Genomic DNA, 20,697 nt, shown 5'->3' on the forward strand with positions numbered 1-20,697 from the left:
AGGAACTGAATAAGTACTTTGCGTCAGTCTTCACAGTAGAAGACATGAGTAATATCCCAACAATTCCGGAGAGTCAGGGGACAGAGTTGAATATGGTAGCCATCACAAAGGAGAAAGTGCTAGAGAAACTAAGAGGTCTAAAAATTGACAAATCTCCGGGCCTGTTGATGTTTCAACAGTCAATGGAGTCAGGGAAAGTACCAGAGGATTGGAAAATCGCTGTTGTAACCCCCCTGATCAAGAAAGGAACAAGGAAAAAGATGGAAAATTATAGGCCAATTAGCCTAACCTCGGTTGTTGGCAAGATTCTAGAATCCATTGTTAAGGATGAGATTTCTAAATTCTTGGAAGTGCAGGGTCGGATTAGGACAAGTCAGCATGGATTTAGTAAGGGGAGGTCGTGCCTGACAAACCTGTTAGAGTTCTTTGAAGAGATAACAAATAGGTTAGACCAAGGAGAGCCAATGGATGTTATCTATCTTGACTTCCAAAAGGCCTTTGATAAGGTGCCTCACGGGAGACTGCTGAGTAAAATAAGGGCCCATGGTATTTGAGGCAAGGTACTAACATGGATTGACGATTGGCTGTCAGGCAGAAGGCAGAGAGTTGGGATAAAAGGTTCTTTTTCGGAATGGCAACCGGTGACGAGTGGTGTCCCGCAGGGTTCAGTGTTGGGGCCACAGCTGTTCTCTTTATATATTAACGATCTAGATGACGGGACTGAGGGCATTCTGGCTAAGTTTGCCGATGATACAAAGATAGGTGGAGGGGCAGGTAGTATGGAGGAGGTGGGGAGGCTGCAGAAAGATTTAGACAGTTTAGGAGAGTGGTCCAAGAAATGGCTGATGAAATTCAACGTGGGCAAGTGCGAGGTCTTGCACTTTGGAAAAAAGAATAGAGGCGTGGACTATTTTCTAAACGGTGACAAAATTCATAATGCTGAAGTGCAAAGGGACTTGGGAGTCCTAGTCCAGGATTCTCTAAAGGTAAACTTGCAGGTTGAGTCCGTAATTAAGAAAGCAAATGCAATGTTGTCATTCATCTCAAGAGGCTTGGAATATAAAAGCAGGGATGTACTTCTGAAGCTTTATGAAGCATTAGTTAGGCCTCATTTAGAATACTGTGAGCAATTTTGGGCCCCACACCTCAGGAAGGACATACTGGCACTGGAGCGGGTCCAGCGGAGATTCACACGGATGATCCCAGGAATGGTAGGCCTAACATACGATGAACGTCTGAGGATCCTGGGATTATATTCACTGGAGTTTAGGAGGTTGAGGGGAGATCTAATAGAAACTTACAAGATAATGAATGGCTTAGATAGGGTGGATATAGGGAAGTTGTTTCCATCAGCAGGGGAGACTAGGACCCGGGGGCACAGCCTTAGAATAAAAGGGAGTCACTTTAGAACAGAGATGAGGAGAAATTTCTTCAGCCAGAGAGTGGTGGGTCTGTGGAATTCATTGCCACAGAGGGCGGTGGAGGCCGGGACGTTGAGTGTCTTTAAGACAGAAGTTGATAAATTCTTGATTTCTCGAGGAATTAAGGGCTATGGAGAGCGGGTAAATGGAGTTGAAGTCAGCCATGATTGAATGGTGGAGTGGACTCGATGGGTCGAATGGCCTTACTTCCACTCCTATGTCTTATGGTCTTATGACTTGGGGCCTCTGCTGGTAAGGGTGTTTAATTAGGTGAGAGAGCTGGGGGTGCTCCCCCCTACACTGTCACAGGCCTCAATCTCTATAATCTTAAAGCGGGACAAGGATCCGGAGCAGTGTGGGTCCTATAGACCAATTTCATTGTTAAATGTGGACGCTAAGTTGTTGGCCAAGATTTTGGCTTCAAGGATTGAGGACTATGTTCTGGGGGTGATAGGGGAGGACCAGACGGGGTATGTTAAGGGGAGGCATTTTTCATCTAACATAAGGCGGCTGTTAAATGTTGTAAAGATGACCCCGGAGGGACGGAGTGTGGAGGTGGTGGTCGCCATGGGTGCAGAGAAGGCCTTCAACCAGGTCGATTGGGACTATTTGTGGGAGGTACTGGGGCGGTTTGAGTTTGGGCAGGGGTTTATGGATTGGGTTCGGCTGCCGTATCAGGCACCGCTAGCGAGTGTGCGAACAAACCGGGTGAGTTCGGAATGTTTCAGGCTGCATCGGGGGTAAGGCAGGGATGTCCACTTCCCCATTGCTCTTTGCTTTGACTATAAAGCCATTGGCAATGGCACTGAGAGTGTCAAGGGACTGGCAGGGGACAGTGCGGTTGGGGGGGGGGGGGTGGGGGTTGGCCAGTTCTCAAGATATAAATTGAATATGGGGAAGAGCGAGGTTTTCCGATTCAAGCGAGGGGGCAGAAGAGGCTGGGGAGTTGCCGTTTATAGTGGGGAAAAACTTTCGGTATTTGGGTATTCAGGTGGCGCGGGGATGGGAGCAGTTGTACAAGCTGAATTTGGTTCGGTTAGTGGAATAGATGAAGGGGGATTTTAGGAGGTGGGATGTGCTCCCGCTGTCACTGGCAGGATGAGTGCAGTTGGTGAAGATGACAGTTCTCCTGAGGTTCTTGTTGTGTTCCAGAATCTCCTGATTTTTATCCCTAAGGCTTTTTTTAGGAGGGTGAATGCGCTCATTTTGGGGTTTGTTTTGGTGGGTAAAGCCCGGCGGGTGAAGAAGGTGCTGCTGGAGCAGGGTTGAAGGGGTAAGCTCTTCCAAATTTGTTAAATTACTACTGGGTGGCGAATATAGCCATGGTTAGGAAGTGGGTGGTGGGGGAGGGGTAGGTGAGAACAGTTGGATTCTGCCTCTTGTAAGGACTCAAGCTTGAGGGCGCTGTTGACGGCGCCTTTACCATTCTCGCCAGTCAGGTACTCCACTAGCCCGGTAGTGATGGCAGTCTCGAGGTTGTGGGGACAGTGGAGGCAGCACCTGATGCTGGAGGGGGCCTCGGTTTGGGCACCGATCTGTGGGAATCAGAGTTTTGCCCCGGGAGCGGGGAGGGCTCGACGGAGGGTTTTGGGGTGGCAACGGGTGGGGATTGATCAGTTTGGGGACCTATTAGTTGGGGACAGCTTCTCGAGTTTGGAGAGGTTGGTGGAAGAATTTGAGTTGCCCGCCGGGAATGGGAATTTGCAGGTGAGAATTTTTTTCGGAAGCAGATACCGTCCTTTCCCCACCTGCCGACCTAGGGGCTACAGGACAAGGTGGTGTCAAAAACAGGGGTAGGTGTCAGAAATTTACAAGGAGTTGATGGATTGGGAGAGAGTCCCAATAGGGGTAATGAAGCACAAGTGGGAGGAAGGATTGGAAAGGGAGGTGGAGGCTAGGATGTGGGAGGAGGGTGAATGTATCCTCATCGTGCACTAGGCTTAGCCTTATTCAGTTTAAGGTGGTCCACAGGGCACATATGACTGTGACCAGGATGAGTAGGCTTTTTGAAGGGGTGGAGGATACATGTGGGCGGTGCACGGGTGGGCCCGTGAATTATATACACATGTTTTGAGCCTGTCCGAAGCTTGGGGGATTCTGGCAGGGGTTTGCCGACGTTATGTCGGAGGTCTTGAAGTTGAAGGTGGTCCCGAGTCCAGAAATGCCAACCTTTGGAATGTCAGACAACCCAGGGTTCAGGGGGAGAGAGAAGCCGATGTCTTTGCCTTTGCCTCCCTGGTAGCCCAGAGACGGATGTTATTAGAATGGAAGGACTCAGGACCACCAAAGGCAAGGGTGTTGGGTGAGTGATTTGGCAGAGTTTCTTAGGCTGGAAAAGATATAGTTTGCTTTGAGAGGGTCTGTGGAGGGGGGGAAGGGGGGGTTGGGATGTAAAATGGGGAGGTAGGGAAGCTGGGGAGCAGGAGGCGGGATGGTGGGTGTTAGGTACTTGGTTGGTTTGATTATTTGCCACCATATTGGCTTGTTTTGTTTTATGGTTGTGTTCAATGTATAAATAAATAAATGCCTCAATAAAATATGTTTCAAAAATAAAAATAAAATACACTGTAATAATAAAGAATAAACTTAAAAAATAAAATGAAAAAAGTAAACTCCTGTGGTTCTGGAATTCCATGAATAAAGAAAAACGTTGTAATTTACTGGTGTTGAGGAAGAGGGCTTGTGTGCCTTAAAGTTCTTTGCTGCAAAATGTGACATGACTTCATCCCAGTGAATAGGCGTACACTTCCACCTCCTTATATGGATAGTCACATCTGCGACAGGCTGCTTGGTAAGGGTGGGATCATGCAGATTTCCCTCACGTTGGTTTTCTCACCACTTTCCACAAGACCAGTCTGGCAACTACGTCCTTCAGGACTCGTGTCAATTCAGTCAGCAATGGTGCTACTGAGCCACTCTTGGAGATGGATATCGAATTTCCCCACCCAGAGTACATTCTGAGTCTTTGCTACCCTCAGTACTTTTTCCAAATGATATTCAACAAGGAAGTGTAGTAGATGGTAATTAGTAGGAGGTTTCTTTGTCTCACTTAATGATGTTGGCTAAAATACATTACATAGACCTTTTTGGTAGGACAGGGTATACACATGGATGATGATGGAGAAGTCTGGATGGATCTTTGGATGAAAGATACAATTTTGTGAGTCTGACTATCAGGCTGTTGCTGGACTATAATCTGTGAGACAGATCTCCCAATTTAGGAACAGGTCGGCAAATGTCAATGAGGAGGATGTTGCATAATCAACTGGGTTGCCACATCCTGTTCAATGCTGGGTGGTCCATTTGGTTTTATTTTATCAGACTTTTTCAGAGGAGTTTGACAACTGAGTGGCATGCTCGGCCATTTCATAGAGGAAATAAAAGTTAACCACATTGCTGTGCATTTGAAGTAACAGATAGGCCAGACAAGGTGCGATTAGCAGATTTCCTTCTCTGTAGGCCACTGGGGAAGCAGATGGGTTTTTAATGACAAGCCAGCAGTTTCATGGTCAATATCACTAATACTAACCTTTTTACTGCAGGTTTATTTAATCAACTAAATTTTACTTCCCCATTATATGTATCTCTGGGTCATTAGTTCAGGTCTTGTATTACAAGTTTAGTAACCTAACCACTATTCTGGTATAGGGTTGGAAAGTAATAGTTGAATTTCAGTTTAATAGAAAGCACAGCTTTTGTAACACTTATCAGCAATTTATCACCCACTCACCATTGAAATCCCACTCTCACCAAATTCCCAGTTTGGATATCCCGATTCCTATCCTATCCTTTACTGGCTCACTCCATGATGTGCTCTTGGCTTCCTTCAGGCCAATTTAGCATGACATTTCTTGCCGGTCTTGAACAATGAGTTTTCACAAACCAACTCTGCCCTAATTCTTTAAAAAAATTTGAAGATTCTTTTGTGTGACTTGTACATTGAGCCAAGTGTCATGAGTTCTCTCATTTTATACTTTGTTATTATGAAACTGATACTTTAGGTGTGGTAGCATGAGAACATAATCAGTCTACTGCCTTTTTTTAAGAGCACTCTGGCAACTAAAATGGGCATGACGTTGAGAAATTTAGCAGTGCAACGACAGCAGCCAGCCAATCGCCATTTGAGCAGCTAGTCTGCCCTGTACTAGTTCTGGTTCACTTTTCAGGATCTAGAGAAGCCCGGGGCCTCTGAAGTAATGTGTCAGGTAAGTTCTTTGCATTTACCTCATTTACCTGAGGAGGCAGGTGCTGCTCCTGCTTCAACAGTAATACTATGGGGCACTGCCAGTCTGTGTTCACCAACACCTGCACTAATCAACTCCCTGACCCACCCAAGAGCTTACCCGGGTACCATGCTGACATATTGCAAATCTAGCACCGATGTAGGCAATGCAATCTTTGAGTGGAATCACAGAATTGTTACGGCAAGGAATTGTCAGGCTCAAAATAGTGAGCAATGCTGGAACACCCACAACTTGCCAGTCTGAAGATGGAGGATTGAAGATCAATCTCTGGTGGCCCTGGCCTAATTCTACTAGCTTGCCACATGTTTCATACCTTGAAATAGTTGCAAAAAATCCAGACTGCTAAATAACCACTTCAACTTGTAATGTAATTTGACTGCACCTATTTATTTTATTATCTATTTACGGGATGTGGGCGATGCTTGTTAGGCCAGCATTTATTGCCCATCCCTACATGCTTTTCAGAAGGTAATGGTGAGTTGCCTACTTGAACCGTTGCAGTCCTTGAGGTGTAGGTACACCCACTGTGTTGTTAGGGAGGGAGTTCCAGGATATTGACCCAGAGACAGTGAAGGAACGATGATATATTTCCAAGTCAGGGTGGTGAGTGACTTGGAGGGGAACCTCCAGGTGGTGGGGTTCCCAGGTGTCTGCTGCTCTTGTCCTTCTAGATACTAGTGGTCGTGGGTTTGTAAAGTGTTGTTTGAGGAACCTTGGTGAGTTACTGCAGTGAATCTTGTAGACATACCTGGGAAAATTCCCACATTGCCGGGTAGATGCCAGTGTTGTAGCTGTACTGGAAACCAGCTTGGCTACATATGGGGAAGTTCTGGAGCACAAGTCTTCAGTACTATTGCCGGGATATTGCCAGGGTCCATAGCCTTTGTGGTATCCAGTGCCTTCAGAGGTTTCTCCCAAGGTGCTTGATCCACATTCAGAGAGATGTTGAGATGGGTTAGGTATAAAGGTAGGCCCCAGTCTTTATCCTTGGTTAATTCCCCCTGAGAGTTCAGGAAACACACGTGGCGATTGGTTGACCGGTCATTGTTTTGTTGCAATGATGTAATATGGTGGATCCGAGGGATTAGCTCCGACACTTCTTTCTCTGCTTCTTCCTTCTTTTTCTTCAGATCTGGTGTGAGGTGTTAGGAGCATTACCTATATCCTGCTTAGTGTGGTGTAGTGGCTCTGTTGCTGGACTAGTAAGCCAGAGACCCAGGGTAATGGTCTGGGGACCTGGGTCCAAATCCTTCCAGGGCAGGGGGAATTTGAATTCAATAAAAAAACATTTTGACATGCAGCCAATGTCAATTGTTGTTATAACCCATCTGGTTCACTAATGTCCTTTACGGAAGGAAATCTTGTCGTCCTTACCCAGTCTGGCCTACATGCGACCCCAGCCCCTCAGAAATGTGGTTGACTCTCAAATACACTCAGAGATGGGCATAAATGCTGGCCCAGCTAGCAATGCCCACATCCCATGAACGAATAAAAAAAAAAAACACTGACCAGCCGCATCCCCCCCAAACAGCTGACTGTACCAGCTCCCTAAAAAAGACAATGAACAGCTGCCACCTTGAGTAAAACCCATCCACCGACCACCGCATATTTGATCTTCTCAAGGTACAGAAATTCCATCAGAGACTTTCACCCAAGCAAGACCCGACTCCAGGCTATTAGCAAAGTGAAGGCCAAGACTGCCTTCATCCCTGCTTGCAGCACCGGTGAGTCCGGCACTCTAAAAATGGCCATCAATGTCTCAGCTCCAGCTTGACACCCAGAATTCCTGACATTGGTTCAAAAAAGGAGACCACAAAATTAACAAGTTTGGGGCAGGACCAGAACATGTACGTGTGGGTTCGCTGGCCCTCTAGAGCACTGTTCACACCTGTCCCCCACCCCTAAAAAGAACCTACTCATATGTATCCTGGTCAGGTGCACCCTGTGCACCACCTTGAACTGATATCAGATGTAATCTTGCACACAAGGTAAAGTTAACCCTATGAAGTGCCTCACTCCCCCCCCCCCCCCCCTCCAAGACCAAACCCAGCTCATCCTCCCATTTCCTCTTTATTTTTCCAATGATGTCTGCTCCGCCAACACCTGTCCATAAATGTCTGAGATCCTTCCTTCCTCTTGCTCGTCCAAGGACAGGACCCTATCCATACGTGAGGGCACCAGTACCAGGGGAAACGAAGGAAGATCCTTAGGTACAAAATCGCACACCTGAAAGTATCTGAATACATTCCCTCTCGGGGCCTGGAACTTCTCCAAAATCTCATCTAGAACGGCAAACCTAGCCCCAGAAACACATCACTAAACTTCTCCAACCGCTCCCTCTCCCATGCCCTGAATGTTGAATCTAAACCAGATGGCACAAACCTATGGTTCCTGCAAATTGGCGGCAACAGCGACACAGAGCCTAATTTAAAATGCTGCCTAAATTGAGTCCAAATCCTCAAAGAGGCTATTACCACTGGGCTTGACGAAAATCTTACCAGAGAAAATGAGGGTGGAGCAGTAACAGGGGCCCTCAGACTCGATCCTATGCACAAAACCTCCTCCATCCGCCCCTATATAGAATACGGATTCCTTTTTTTCGTTTTTTAAAAAGTACCCAATTATTCTTTTTCCAATTAAGGGGTAATTTAGGGTGGCCAATTCACCTAGCGTCCACATCTTTGGGTTGTGGGGGTGAAGCCCATGCAGACACGGGGAGAATGTGCAAACTCCACACAGTCACCCGGGGATGGGATCGAACCCGGGTCCTCAGCGGCGTAGGCGGTAGACTGCATCACCGTGCTGCCTAGAGAATCAGGATCCTTAAACCAGACCAACACCGTCTCATTGTTTGCTGTCCAGTAATAGTACAGCAGATTAGGTTGTGGCAACCGTCCAGACTGTCTGTTCCTTTGCAAAAATGCCCTAAGAACCCGAGAGATCTTACCCAAACAAACAAAAGCAGATATTAACTTACCAACTATCCCAAAGAAAGCCTTAGACTATCCCAAAGAAAGCAAGACTGGGTGACACTGGAAAAGAAACAAAAACCTTAGGAGAATATTAATCAACACCGTCTGTACTCTTCCCACCAAGGTCAGAGGAAGGGCATCCCATCTCTTCAAACCAGCCTTTATTTCATCCACCAGCCTGACCAAGTTAAGTTATGGAGCGAGGCCATATCATGGGCCACTTGAATTCCCAGGTACGGGAAACTAGTCCTGGCCGGATGAAATGGTAGCCTCCCTAGATTCCTTTCCCTCCTCGGGGGGGGGGGTTCACCGTAAAAAGTTCACTCTTGCCCAGGTTTAGCTCCACTCTCATTCTCTATGGTAAAAGGAGTCAAACACCCTGAGCACCCCCACATTGCAGAGTGGGTCCGTGATGCATAACAGAAAATCATCTGCATATAAGGACACCTTATATTCCCTCCCTTTACGCTCTATCTCCCTCCAACTGGTAGAAAACCTCAGCGCAATGGTTAGCAACTCAATCGCTAAGGCAAACAACAATGAAGATAATGGGCACCCCTGTTGTGTACCCACGTTTGGTTGAAAGTACCCTGAGCTCAGCGCATTATTACGGACATGCGCAGTGGGGCCCTATACAAATGCCAAATGCAAGATATAAATTTTGGCCCAAAGCCAAACTGTCGCAAAATCTCGAAGAGGTGTCCCCACTCAACCCTCAAACGCTTTTTCTGGGTCCATCGAAATAACCACCTCTGGCTCGGTCACAGGCGAGGATGACAACACCACATTCAACAATCTCCTAATGTTGGCCAATAACTGATGGCCCTTAAGAAATCCAGTCTGCTCCTCCAAAATCACCCCTGGCAGACAGGGCTCCAAACGAGTCACCAACACCTTAGCCAACAACTTAATGCCAACAATTAGCAGAGAAATAGGTTGGTACAAAGAACAATACAGCACAGGAACAGGCCCTTCGTCCCTCCAAGCTTGCGTCGATCATGGTACCTGCCTAAACTAAAACGGTACACACTTACGGAGTCCATATCCTTCCATTCTCACCCTATTCATATATTTGTCTAGATGCCACTTAAATGCTGCTATTGTACCTGCTCCCACCACCTCCCCAGGCATTCCATATATTTACCACCCTCTGTGTACTTGCCTCGCACATCTGTTCTAAACTTTTCCCCATGCACTTTAAACCTATGTCTCCTAGTACTTGACTCTTCTACCCTAGGAAAGAGCATCTGACTATCCACTCTGTCCATGCCACTCATACCCTTGTAGGCCTCTATCAGGTCGACTCTCAACCTCCGTCGTTCCAGTGGGAACAGACTGAGTTTATCTAACCTAGCTAATGCCCTCATCTTCACCGTCTGCACTCTTCCCGCCATAGCTAATGCCCTCCATACCAGGCAACATCCTAGTAAACCGCTTCTGTACCCTCTCCAAAGCATCCACATCCTTCTGGTAGTGTGGCGACCAGAATTGTACACAATATTCCAAATGAGGCCTAACTAAGGTCCTGTACAGCTGCAACATAACTTGCCAATTTTTATTTTCGATGCCCCGACCGATGAAGGCCAGCATGCGTATGCCTTCTTGACCATCTTATCCACATGCGTTGCCACTTTCAGTGATCGGTGGACATGCACACCCAGATCTCTCTGCCTGTCAGTACTCACAAGAGTTCCATTTATTGTGTAATTCCTACAGGCATTGGACCTTCCAAAGTGCATTACCTCACACTTGTCTGGATTAAAGTCCATCTGCCATTTCTCCGCCCAAGACTCCAACCAGTTTATATCCTGCTGTATCTTCTGACAATCTTTTTCACTATCCGCAGCTCCACCAATTTTTGTGTCGTCTGCAAACTTACTAATCAGACCAGCTACATTTTCTTCCAAATCATTTATATACAACACAAACAACAAAGGCCCGAGAACTGATCTCTGGGGAACGCCGCTAGTCACAGCCTTCCATAGTACGACCCACACTCTGTGGGATCCTTGTCCATTTTCAGAATCAAGGAAACCATGCCTGTGCCAGCATCGCCGGCAACAGCCCCCCCCCCCCCCCCGGACAGAAAATCTTTGAACATACCGCGCAGAAGTGGAACCAACAAACCAGCAACTGTTTATATAATGCAATAGGGAATCGATCCGGACCTGGTGCTTTGCCCGTCTGTATTAAACAAATACAATTCATGATCTCCTCCTGTCCAATCGGTGCCTCCAACCCCTGCCTTCTCTCCACCTCCAAAAATTGTAACATTACGAGTGCTCCGCTGGAGGCTCAGATTTATATAGCCCACGATAAAAGGCCTCAAACACCTCATTAACTATCTCCCAGGAGGCAGCCTACCACCTCAGCTGGTGAGCTAACAGACAGCTGGTCTTCTCCCCTTACTCAAACGTGTGGTAGTCACCACTAACTGTATATTAGATGTAGTACAGTAAGGCTCCTATACTAGAGGTACATGGGTAAATCCCTGCCTGCTGGCTCCGCCCAGTAGGCGGCAAATAAATGTGTGTGCTCACCAGAGCTGCTCCCATTCTGGAAGGAGCTACAGGAGGCCACACATCTTTGCTCAATAAAGCCTCGATTATTCACTACTCTCTTCTTTGTAGTAATTGATAGTGCATCAATTTATTGAGCAAAGATTTTTAAACGATGGAACTTCGCATCAAGCCTGATCGCCTACAGCTGAGCCCTCAAGCAGCCAATGCCATGTCCACCTTTGACCACTGGCTAGCCTGCTTTGAAAGCTACCTCTGAACATCGGCTGAACAACCCTCGGACGCACAGAAGCTCCAGGTCCTTTATTCACGGATGAGCCCTGACATTTTCCCTCTCATCCGGGATGCACCCACTTACTCTGAAGCAATGGAGCTCCTGAAAGGACATTACGTTCGGCCGGTTAACAAATTCACGGCAGGCACCTCTTGTACACGAGACAGCAACTCCCCGGTGAGTCCCTAGACGATTTCTGGCATGCCCTGCACATCCTGGCAAGGAACTGTGACTGCCAGGCAGTTTTGGCAGTCGAGCATACAGAACTTTTAATCAGAGATGCTTTTGTTACGGGCATGGGGTCAGCGTACATCCACCAGCGCCTATTGGAAGGGGGTACGCTTGACCTTGCGGGAACCAGGTAGCTTGCAAACTCACTAACAGTGGCCTCCCGTAACGCCCAGTTGTACGCCCCCGATCGCACGGCACCCTCGTGGACATCGTGGGCCCCACCAGCTACCGACCCCAGCACACCGCACCCGATCGCCGCTATTTCTCGGCCCAGCGTTCCTACACCCCCCATGCGCGACCCGTGGGTGCCGCCATCTTCATCCCCAGAGACCACGTGCGGCCCGTGGGTGCCGCCATCTTCTTCCCCGCAGGCCACGTGCGGCCCGTGGGCGCCGCCATCTTTAATGCCGCCCGCCATGTGCGACCCGTGGTCACTCATCACCTGCCACCACCGCTGACTAGCCCGGGGCCTACCAATCAGCCGCAGCTCGCCTCGATCACCCTCGACCAGTCCCGGCCTCACAACCTCGCAACCGCAACGACAACGGTGAAAAATCGATGGTCAAAAGACTTCCGGCCTTTTTGACTCTGGGAGCACGGAAAGCTTCATCCACCCCACTACGGAAAGGCGCTGCTCCCTCTCGGTACACCCCGTTACCCAGAGAATCTCCCTGGCCTCTGTATCCCATTCCGTGGAAATCCGGGGGTACTGCATCGCGACCCTCACCGTCCAGGTCGTAGAGTTTAGCAACTTCTGGCTCTATGTCCTCCCCAACCTCTGCACTGCCCTGTTACTCGGTCTGGACTTCCAGTGCAGCCTCCAAAGCTGAACTTTAAAATTTGGTGGCCCTTTACCCCACCTCACCGTATGCGGCCTCACGACCCTCAAGGTCGATCCACCTTCCTTATTTGCAAACCTCACCCCGGATTGCAAACCCATCGCCACCAGGAGCAGACGGTACAGTGCCCAGGACAGGACCTTCATCAGGTCGGAGGTCCAGCAGCTTCTGCGGGAAGGCATCATTGAGGCCAGCACCATCCCCTGGAGAGCCCAAGTGGTAGTAGTAAAGGCTGGGGAGAAACACAGGATGGTCGTTGACTACAGTCAGACCATCAATCGGTACACGCAGCTCGACGCAGACCCCCTCCCACGCATATCTGATATGGTCAATCAGATTGCACAGTACCGGGTCTTTTCCACAGTGGACCTGAAATCGGACTACCACCCGCTCCCCATCCGCAAGGAAGACCACCAATACACTGCGTTCAAAGCAGATGGCCGCCTCTATCACTTCCTTAGGGTTCCCTTCGGTGTCACTGACGGGGTCTCGGTCTTCCAACGTGAGATGGACCGAATGGTTGACTGGTACGGACTGCGGGCCACCTTCCCGTACCTAGACAACGTCACCATCTGTGGCCACGATCAGCAGGACCATGATGCTAACCGTCGCAAATTTCTCCACACCGCCAAACTCCTTAATCTCACGTACAATAAGGAGAAGTGCGTGTTCTGCACCAACCGCTTAGCCATCCTTGGCTATGTTGTGGAAAATGGAGTTTTAGGGCCCGACCCCATGCGCCCCCTCTTGGAACTCCCCCTCCCCCACTGCCCCAGGGCCCTGTAACGATGCCTGGGGTTTTTCTCCTATTATGCCCAGTGGGTCCCTAACTATGCGGACAAGGCCTGCCCACTCATTCACTCCACAGTTTTTCCCCTGACAGCTGAGGCCCGCCAGGCTTTTAACCGCATCAAGGCGGACATCGCCAAGGCCACGACGCACGCGGTCGACGAGTTCCTCCCTTTTCAGGTCGAGAGCGATGCATCGGGCGTGGCTCTGGCCGCCACCCTCAACCAGACAGGCAGGCCCGTGGCATTCTTTTCCCGCACCCTCCATACCTCCGATATTCGGCACTCCTCTGTCGAAAAGGAGGCCCAAGCCATTCTGGAAGCTGTGCGGCATTGGAGGCATTACCTGGCCAGCAGGAGATTCACTCTCCTCACTGACCAATGGTCGGTTGCCTTCATGTTCAATAATACACAGTGGGGCAAGATCAAAAACGATAAGATCTTGAAGACCCGACCGACTGAACTTGTAAATTTTGCCTGACCTTGTAAATTTTCCACCATCCCCGCCGGACTCTTTTTTTAACAGGGGGTGAATGTGGTAGTCACCACTAACTGCATATTAGATGTAGTACGGTAAGGCTCCTTTACTAGAGGTACATGGGTAAATCCTTGCCTGTTGGCTCGCCCAGTAGGTGGCGTATAAATGTGTGTGCTCACCGGAGCTACTCCCATTCTGGTAGCAGCTACAGGAGGCCACACATCTTTGCTCAATAAAGCCTTGATTATTCACTACACTCGTCTTTGTAGTAATTGATAGTGCATCAAACGTCCCCCTCAGGCAATGCAGCTGGCTCACCTTCCGCATTGACAACAAATCGAAATTCACCTGCAATTTCTTTATCTCTGTCAAAAGTTCCTGTGTTGGGGCAATCAAGTATTGATGGTCCATCTCAAGGATGGAAATCCACCAGCCTCTGCCTCTCCACCTTCCCTGCTTTATTCCTACATGCCTTATAAGAAATGATCTCTCCACTAATAATCACATTCAATACTTCCCAGGGCTTGGAAGCGAAACTGCATCGTTTGACCAAAACCACCGGCATGCCCGTTAGTACTCCCCTAACAATTAAGTACCTCCTTCCTGAGTCTGCTAAAATGTTAACCGCAGAAAAAGCCACTCTCTTGTTAATCGGCACCATGGCCTCATCGTGTCCTAATACCAGAACTCGAGGATTACACTCACGCCACCCACTTCATTACGACTGAAGTTAGGGCCACCGGACAGTAGTTATTGAGGCACATTGCCTGGTTCTTCTTTGGCACCGTGTGGTCTTCTTGAAGCAGGTGGGGATCTCGGAGCAGACTTGGGACAGGTTAAAGATGTCCACAAACACATCTGCCAGCTGGTCCGCACAGGCTCTGAATGCACGACCAGGGGTCCCGTATGGACCCGTCGGCTTCCGAGGGTTCACTTTCAGGAAAGCCGATCTGACTTCGGAAGCTGACATGGTGGGTATGGGTGTGTTCTGGGCTGCTGGGGCACTCAACAGTGGTTCGTTGGTTTCCGAACCGAGCATAGAATGCATTGAGTTCATCGGGGAGGGTTGCACTGCTGCTGGTGATACTTCTCGGCTTCGCTTTGTAGCCCGTTATGTTGTTTAGGCCTTCCCACAACCGCCGAGAGTCTGTAATGCTAGTCTGTGACTCTAGCTTGGTCTGATATTCTCTCTTGGCATCTTGGATGGCTTTGCGGAGGTCGTACCTGGATTTCTTGTATAGGTTGTAGCCACCTGGGTTGGCCAACTCCCGATGTAAAATGGAGAACAGCAAAGGCTGCATGGAAATTCAGCCAACACAGGCAGAAACCAGCAGGAGCAAGTTTACTGTGTATTAAACTCTGCAAAAGCCCAGGCAGCATCAATACAAGCAGCCATCTGCATAATAATGTAGCGGCCATCTACATACTAATAAGCGATCCCCGGGAACAATCGCAACATTTGGGACAAACAAAGCTAAGCCAGACTCCCCAGCGCCAGCAGGTGCCAACACAAAAGAGGTTAACGGACACCTCAAGACCGGCCATCGATCAGGGAACCGCTCCAGTATTGGAGAAATCGAACCAAGCGATTGGAACGAAGTTCAATCACTTGGAACCAGGTATAGGGTCCGCCCTGAAAGGCGGGAAGCCCCTGGGGACTATAAAGTTAAGCCCCCAAGTTCAAATTGTTCTTCTTGACTGGGTCACTCAGCAATGCGAACTAACCCTTGACCGTGACCGGTGCAGCTGCTGCCGATATCCAGTAAGTCTTAAGTAAACGCTCGCTACGAGATAGGCACTCCTAGCTACCAATCCGTACCAACTTCGAATCCCGCAGACTCAGAACCCGAACAAAAGGCCATTTGTTCCCCTGACCTGGTGGGCCAGTCCGAAGCTAAGTATAGGCCTGTTAGTTGTGGAAGTAGCTTAGACGTAGAATTTGTGCATGAGTAGCGATTACTGTGCATAATAATTGTGCTTTGATTTGAATCTTACTAATTGGTGTATTGAGTTATTGGTCATTACTTGAACTTGAACCGCGTGGCGGTATCATAAAGATACCTGGCGACTCGAGAGCAACGGTTATAAAACAGAGCCAATTGAACCAACCAAAAGTTAGCAACAAGGTCAAGGTCGCCTGACTTGAACGCCTCAGACCTGTCCTTCAGTAGGGAATCAATCTCGCGATTGAGCCATGGTTTCCGGTTGGGGAACGTACGTATTCCTTTCTTTGGCACGCAGTCGTCCACACATTTGGTGACGAAGTCTGTGACTGTGGTGGCATACTCATTTAAGTTGGTCGCTGAGTTCTTAAAAATGGACCAGTCCACTGTCTCTAAGCAGTCACGTAGGAGCTCTTCTGTTTCCTCGGACCAGCACTGCACGACCTTCTTCACTGGATTCTCCCGCTTGAGTTTCTGCTTGTATGCCGGGAGAAGGAGCACCGTCTTTCATAGAATTTACAGTGCAGAAGGAGGCCATTCGGCCCATCGAGTCTGCGCCGGCTCTTGGAAAGAGCACCCTACCCAAGGTCAACACCTCCACCCTATCCCCATAACCCAGTAACCCCACCCAACACTAAGGGCAATTTTGGACACTAAGGGCAATTTATCATGGCCAATCCACCTAACCTGCACATCTTTGGACTGTGGGAGGAAACGGGAGCACCCGGAGGAAACCCACGCACACACGGGGAGGATGTGCAGACTCCGCACAGACACTGACCCAAGCCGGAATCAAACCTGGGACCCTGGAGCTGTGAAGCAATTGTGCTATCCACAATGCTACCGTGCTGTCCACTGTCTTACGGTCTGATTTTCCAAAGTGCGGTCGGGGGATGGATTTCTAAGTAGCAGTGGTCAAGAGTGTTGTCGCCATGTGCTGGTTGAACTTTGGCAGTACACTTTTGAGGTTGGCCTTGTTGAAGTCCCCGGCCACAATGAACAAGGCCTCCGGGTGTTTTGTTTCGTAGTTGTTTATAACTGTGTACAGTACCTCCCTTGTAAGAATGATCTGTTCTAAAGTGTTTACACATCTATCTGAGACATCACTAATCAATGTGTCCCTCTCCTTTGTGAATACTGATGCAAAATACTCATTAAGGACCTCACCTTCTTTCTCTGGTTCTACATATAATTTCCCTCCTTTGTCATTGAGTGGACCAACTCTTTCTCTAGCTACCCTCTTCTTCCTAATATACCTATAAAACGCCTTGGGATTCTCCTTAATCCTGTCTGCCAAAGACATTTTGTGACCTCTTTTTGCCCTCCGAACACCCTGCTTGAGCTCTTTTCTACTTTCTTTGTATTCCTCAAGTGTTTAATCTGTTTTTAGTTGCCTCTACTTCACTTATGCATCTTTTTTCTTTTTGACAAGATTCGCAATTTCCCTGGTCATCCATGGTTCCGGAATCTTGCCTTTCCTGTCCTTTCCTTTTACTAGCACATGCCTGTCCTGCATGTTAACTACTCCTTAAAAGACTCCCACATGCCAAATGTGGATTTACCCTCAAACAGCCTCTCCCAAACAACAACCTCGAAATTCTGCCTAATCTGGTTGTAGTTAGCCTCCCCTAATTTAGCACCTTAACCCTATGACAACACTTGTCATTTTGCAGGGTTATCGGAATTGTCATCACTGTTCACCACATGTTCTCCTACTGCAACTTTGATGACCTGACCAGTCTTGTTCCCTAGTACTAGGTCCAATATAGCCCCCTCTCCAGTCGGACTATCCACATATTGTTCCAAAAAACCTTCTTGGACACACTTAACAAATTCCTCACCAGACCCCTAGCCCTAAGGGATTTCCAGTCAATATGAGGAAAATTAAAGTCTCCCACTATAACAACCCTATTATTTCTACATCTTTCCAGAATCTGCTTACATATCTGTTCTTCAACTTCACGTGGGCTGTTGGGAGTCCTGTAGTACACCCCCATCATAGTGACTGCCCCCTTCCTGTTTCTGAGTTCTACCCACAGTGCCTCTTATCTTGATTCTTCCATGATGTCCTCCCTCTGTGTGGTGATCCACTGTAATTGGAGTGGTAAGGTAGGACCTGCACTACAGGTTCGCCGGTAGCTCCTGCCGGCTGGCTCCGCCCAGGGAGAACTGTATAAATATGCATGACCGCCAGTGCCCTGCCATTTTACCAGCTGCAGCAGGAGGCCTCGCATCTGACTGTAATAAAGCCACAGTTGTACGCAACTTTAGTCTTTGTGCAATTGATCATGCATCACTCTGTACAGCTGTAATATGTTCTCTAACCAGTATTGCAACTCCCCCATCTCTTTTACCTTCTTCCCTATCTCGTTAAAACACCTATATCCTGGAATATTTAGCTGCCAGTACTGTCCCTTTTTTAACCAAGTGTCCGTTACAGCAATCACATCCAGATTCTGCGTGTGAATCAAGGCTTTAAGTTCATCTGTCTTACCTGTTATACTCAGTGCATTGAGGCAGATACACTCCAGGCCTCTCGGCCTACTGAGTTCGACCTCCCCCAGCCCGCCCTTCCCCTTAGCCAGCCTGACCCTGGTACCATGCTCATCCCCAGTCTGTACACTTGCTGGCTTACTGTTCTGATTCCCACCTCCCTGCCAATTAGTTTAAACCCACCCACACCATACTAGCAAACCTCCCAGCTAGAATATTGGTGCCCCTCAAGTTCAGGTGTAACCCATCCTTCTTGGACAGTGCAACACTCTCTCAATACTGCCTGTTAACCTAGATTGTGGTCAAGTCGCTAGAGTGGGACATGATCCTACAACCTTCTGACTCATAGCCAGTAATGTGATCACAAAAATACAGCTGATACAATTTGTTGGTGTAAAGGCCTGGCTCAAAGAGAAGATATGCTCACTTCAGCTTCACCATATGGACGGTAATTTACCAAAGTGGCGAATTTGTCTGATACAGAACCTGCTCAATTTATATTCTATTGATGCCCATTTGATCCATTCAGCGATGCTGAAAATTTACCCCATGTATTTATTTGACATTCTGCTTAATAAAGAAATGGTGAAAGCTGATCTCCTTGGTCTGTTAATATGCCTGATTGTGTCAGAGTAGCTGGTCAATACCATTGCAGATGTAAACACATCAAGTCCTGTCTCCAAAGACTCGGTCTCTTCTAAAAAGGGACATAGACAGAAGTTTGCAGTTACCATGTCCTGATGAGAGGTTACACATTAGCGATGCTTTTTCCTCCACAGATACTGCCTGATCTACTGAGAATTTCTGACCAGACATGTTTAGATTCCAGGTACAGTGGCTTAGCTGGTGTCCATATTTAGAACTGTCGTCGTGGCGACTTAAATGGTCACCGGCGATAGACGAAAATTCCCAAATTAAGCCCATAAAATGCAAAACGAGTCATAAATCAAATCAGCAGCAAGTGCCAGCGTAACGGCATCTGCAACATCAAAAATCCCACACAAATAATGGTACATCCTTCAGGACTACAAGCTTCAGTATAATCCATACGGTACCTGTGTTAAATGGACGTGAAGGACTTTTAAGACATTGCCAGCTCCGACCAAGGGAAAGAGTGCCCCGGCAATCCCCGACAAGGTGGTTCAGAGAGTGCTCCGGGCAACCTTCCCCTGTCGGCTGGAGCGTCCCGTCGCTATGGCGACGGCAGAAATTACGTCACATCCGTGCCTCGGGGTCATTCGCGGCTGGGGGTCACGTGGTGTGCAGGTCTTATTGTCCCTCCTCAGCCAGGTGTGGGCCCTGGGCCCTGAGCTGCAGTGAGCCATCGCCAAGTTCCGCCTCAGCCAGGTGTGGCCCTGGACCACCTCTGCTGAACCATCACCAGGTCCTTCCTCAGGCAAGTGTGGTCCTGGACCACCTGTGCTGAGCCAACGCCAAGTCCGTCCTCAGCCAGGTGTGGCCCTGGACCACCTGCGCTGAGCCATTGCTAAGTCCCTCCTCAGCCAGGTGTGGCCCTGGACCACCTCTGCTGAGCCATCGCCAAGTCCGTCCTCAGCCAGGTGTGGCTTGGACCACCTGCGCTAAGCTGCAGTGAGCCATCACCAAGTCCCTCCTCAGCCAGGTGTGGCCCTGGACCACCTGCGCTGAGCGGCAGTGAGCCATTGCCAAGTCCCTCCTCAGCCAAGTGTGGCCCTGGACCACCAGCGCTGAGCTGCAGTGAGCCATCGCCAAGTCCCTCCTCAGCCAGGTGTGGCCCTGGACCACCAGCGCTGAGCAGCAGTGAGCCATCGCCAAGTCCCTCCTCAGCCAGGTGTGGCCCTGGATCACCAGCGCTGAGCAGCAGTGAGCCATCGCCAAGTCCCTCCTCAGCCAGGTGTGGCCCTGGACCACCTCTGCTGAACCATCACCAGATCCTTCCTCAGGCAAGTGTGGTCCTGGACCACCTGTGCTGAGCCAACGCCAAGTCCGTCCTCAGCCAGGTGTGGCCCTGGACCACCTGCGCTGAGCCATTGCTAAGTCCCTCCTCAGCCAGGTGTGGCCCTGGACCACCTCTGCTGAGCCATCGCCAAGTCCGTCCTCAGCCAGGTGTGGCCTGGACCACCTGCGCTGAGCTGCAGTGAGCCATCACCAAGTCCCTCCTCAGCCAGGTGTGGCCCTGGACCACCTGCGCTGAGCGGCAGTGAGCCATTGCCAAGTCCCTCCTCAGCCAGGTGTGGCCCTGGACCACCAGCGCTGAGCAGCAGTGAGCCATCGCCAAGTCCCTCCTCAGCCAGGTGTGGCCCTGGATCACCAGCGCTGAGCAGCAGTGAGCCATCGCCAAGTCCCTCCTCAGCCAGGTGTGGCCCTGGACCACCTCTGCTGAACCATCACCAGGTCCTTCCTCAGGCAAGTGTGGTCCTGGACCACCTGTGCTGAGCCAACGCCAAGTCCGTCCTCAGCCAGGTGTGGCCCTGGACCACCTGCGCTGAGCCATTGCTAAGTCCCTCCTCAGCCAG

At 49.3% G+C, this 20,697-nt stretch overlaps 1 protein-coding gene across 2 annotated transcripts in view; it reads right to left on the minus strand.

The window, feature by feature from the left end:
• Nucleotides 1-19,392, minus strand: part of c15h11orf65 (chromosome 15 C11orf65 homolog) — a 147,975-nt gene extending 128,583 nt beyond the window's left edge. For both annotated transcript variants that reach the window (XM_072476789.1, XM_072476788.1), the window contains exon 1: nucleotides 19,258-19,392. The gene's annotated coding sequence lies outside the window, so the exon portion shown is untranslated. The remainder of the gene's footprint in view (nucleotides 1-19,257) is intronic.
• Between the last annotated feature and the right edge of the window lie 1,305 nt (nucleotides 19,393-20,697).

The sequence above is a fragment of the Scyliorhinus torazame genome, chromosome 15 (assembly GCF_047496885.1).
Source record: "Scyliorhinus torazame isolate Kashiwa2021f chromosome 15, sScyTor2.1, whole genome shotgun sequence".
NCBI classification, from domain to species: Eukaryota; Metazoa; Chordata; class Chondrichthyes; order Carcharhiniformes; family Scyliorhinidae; genus Scyliorhinus; species Scyliorhinus torazame.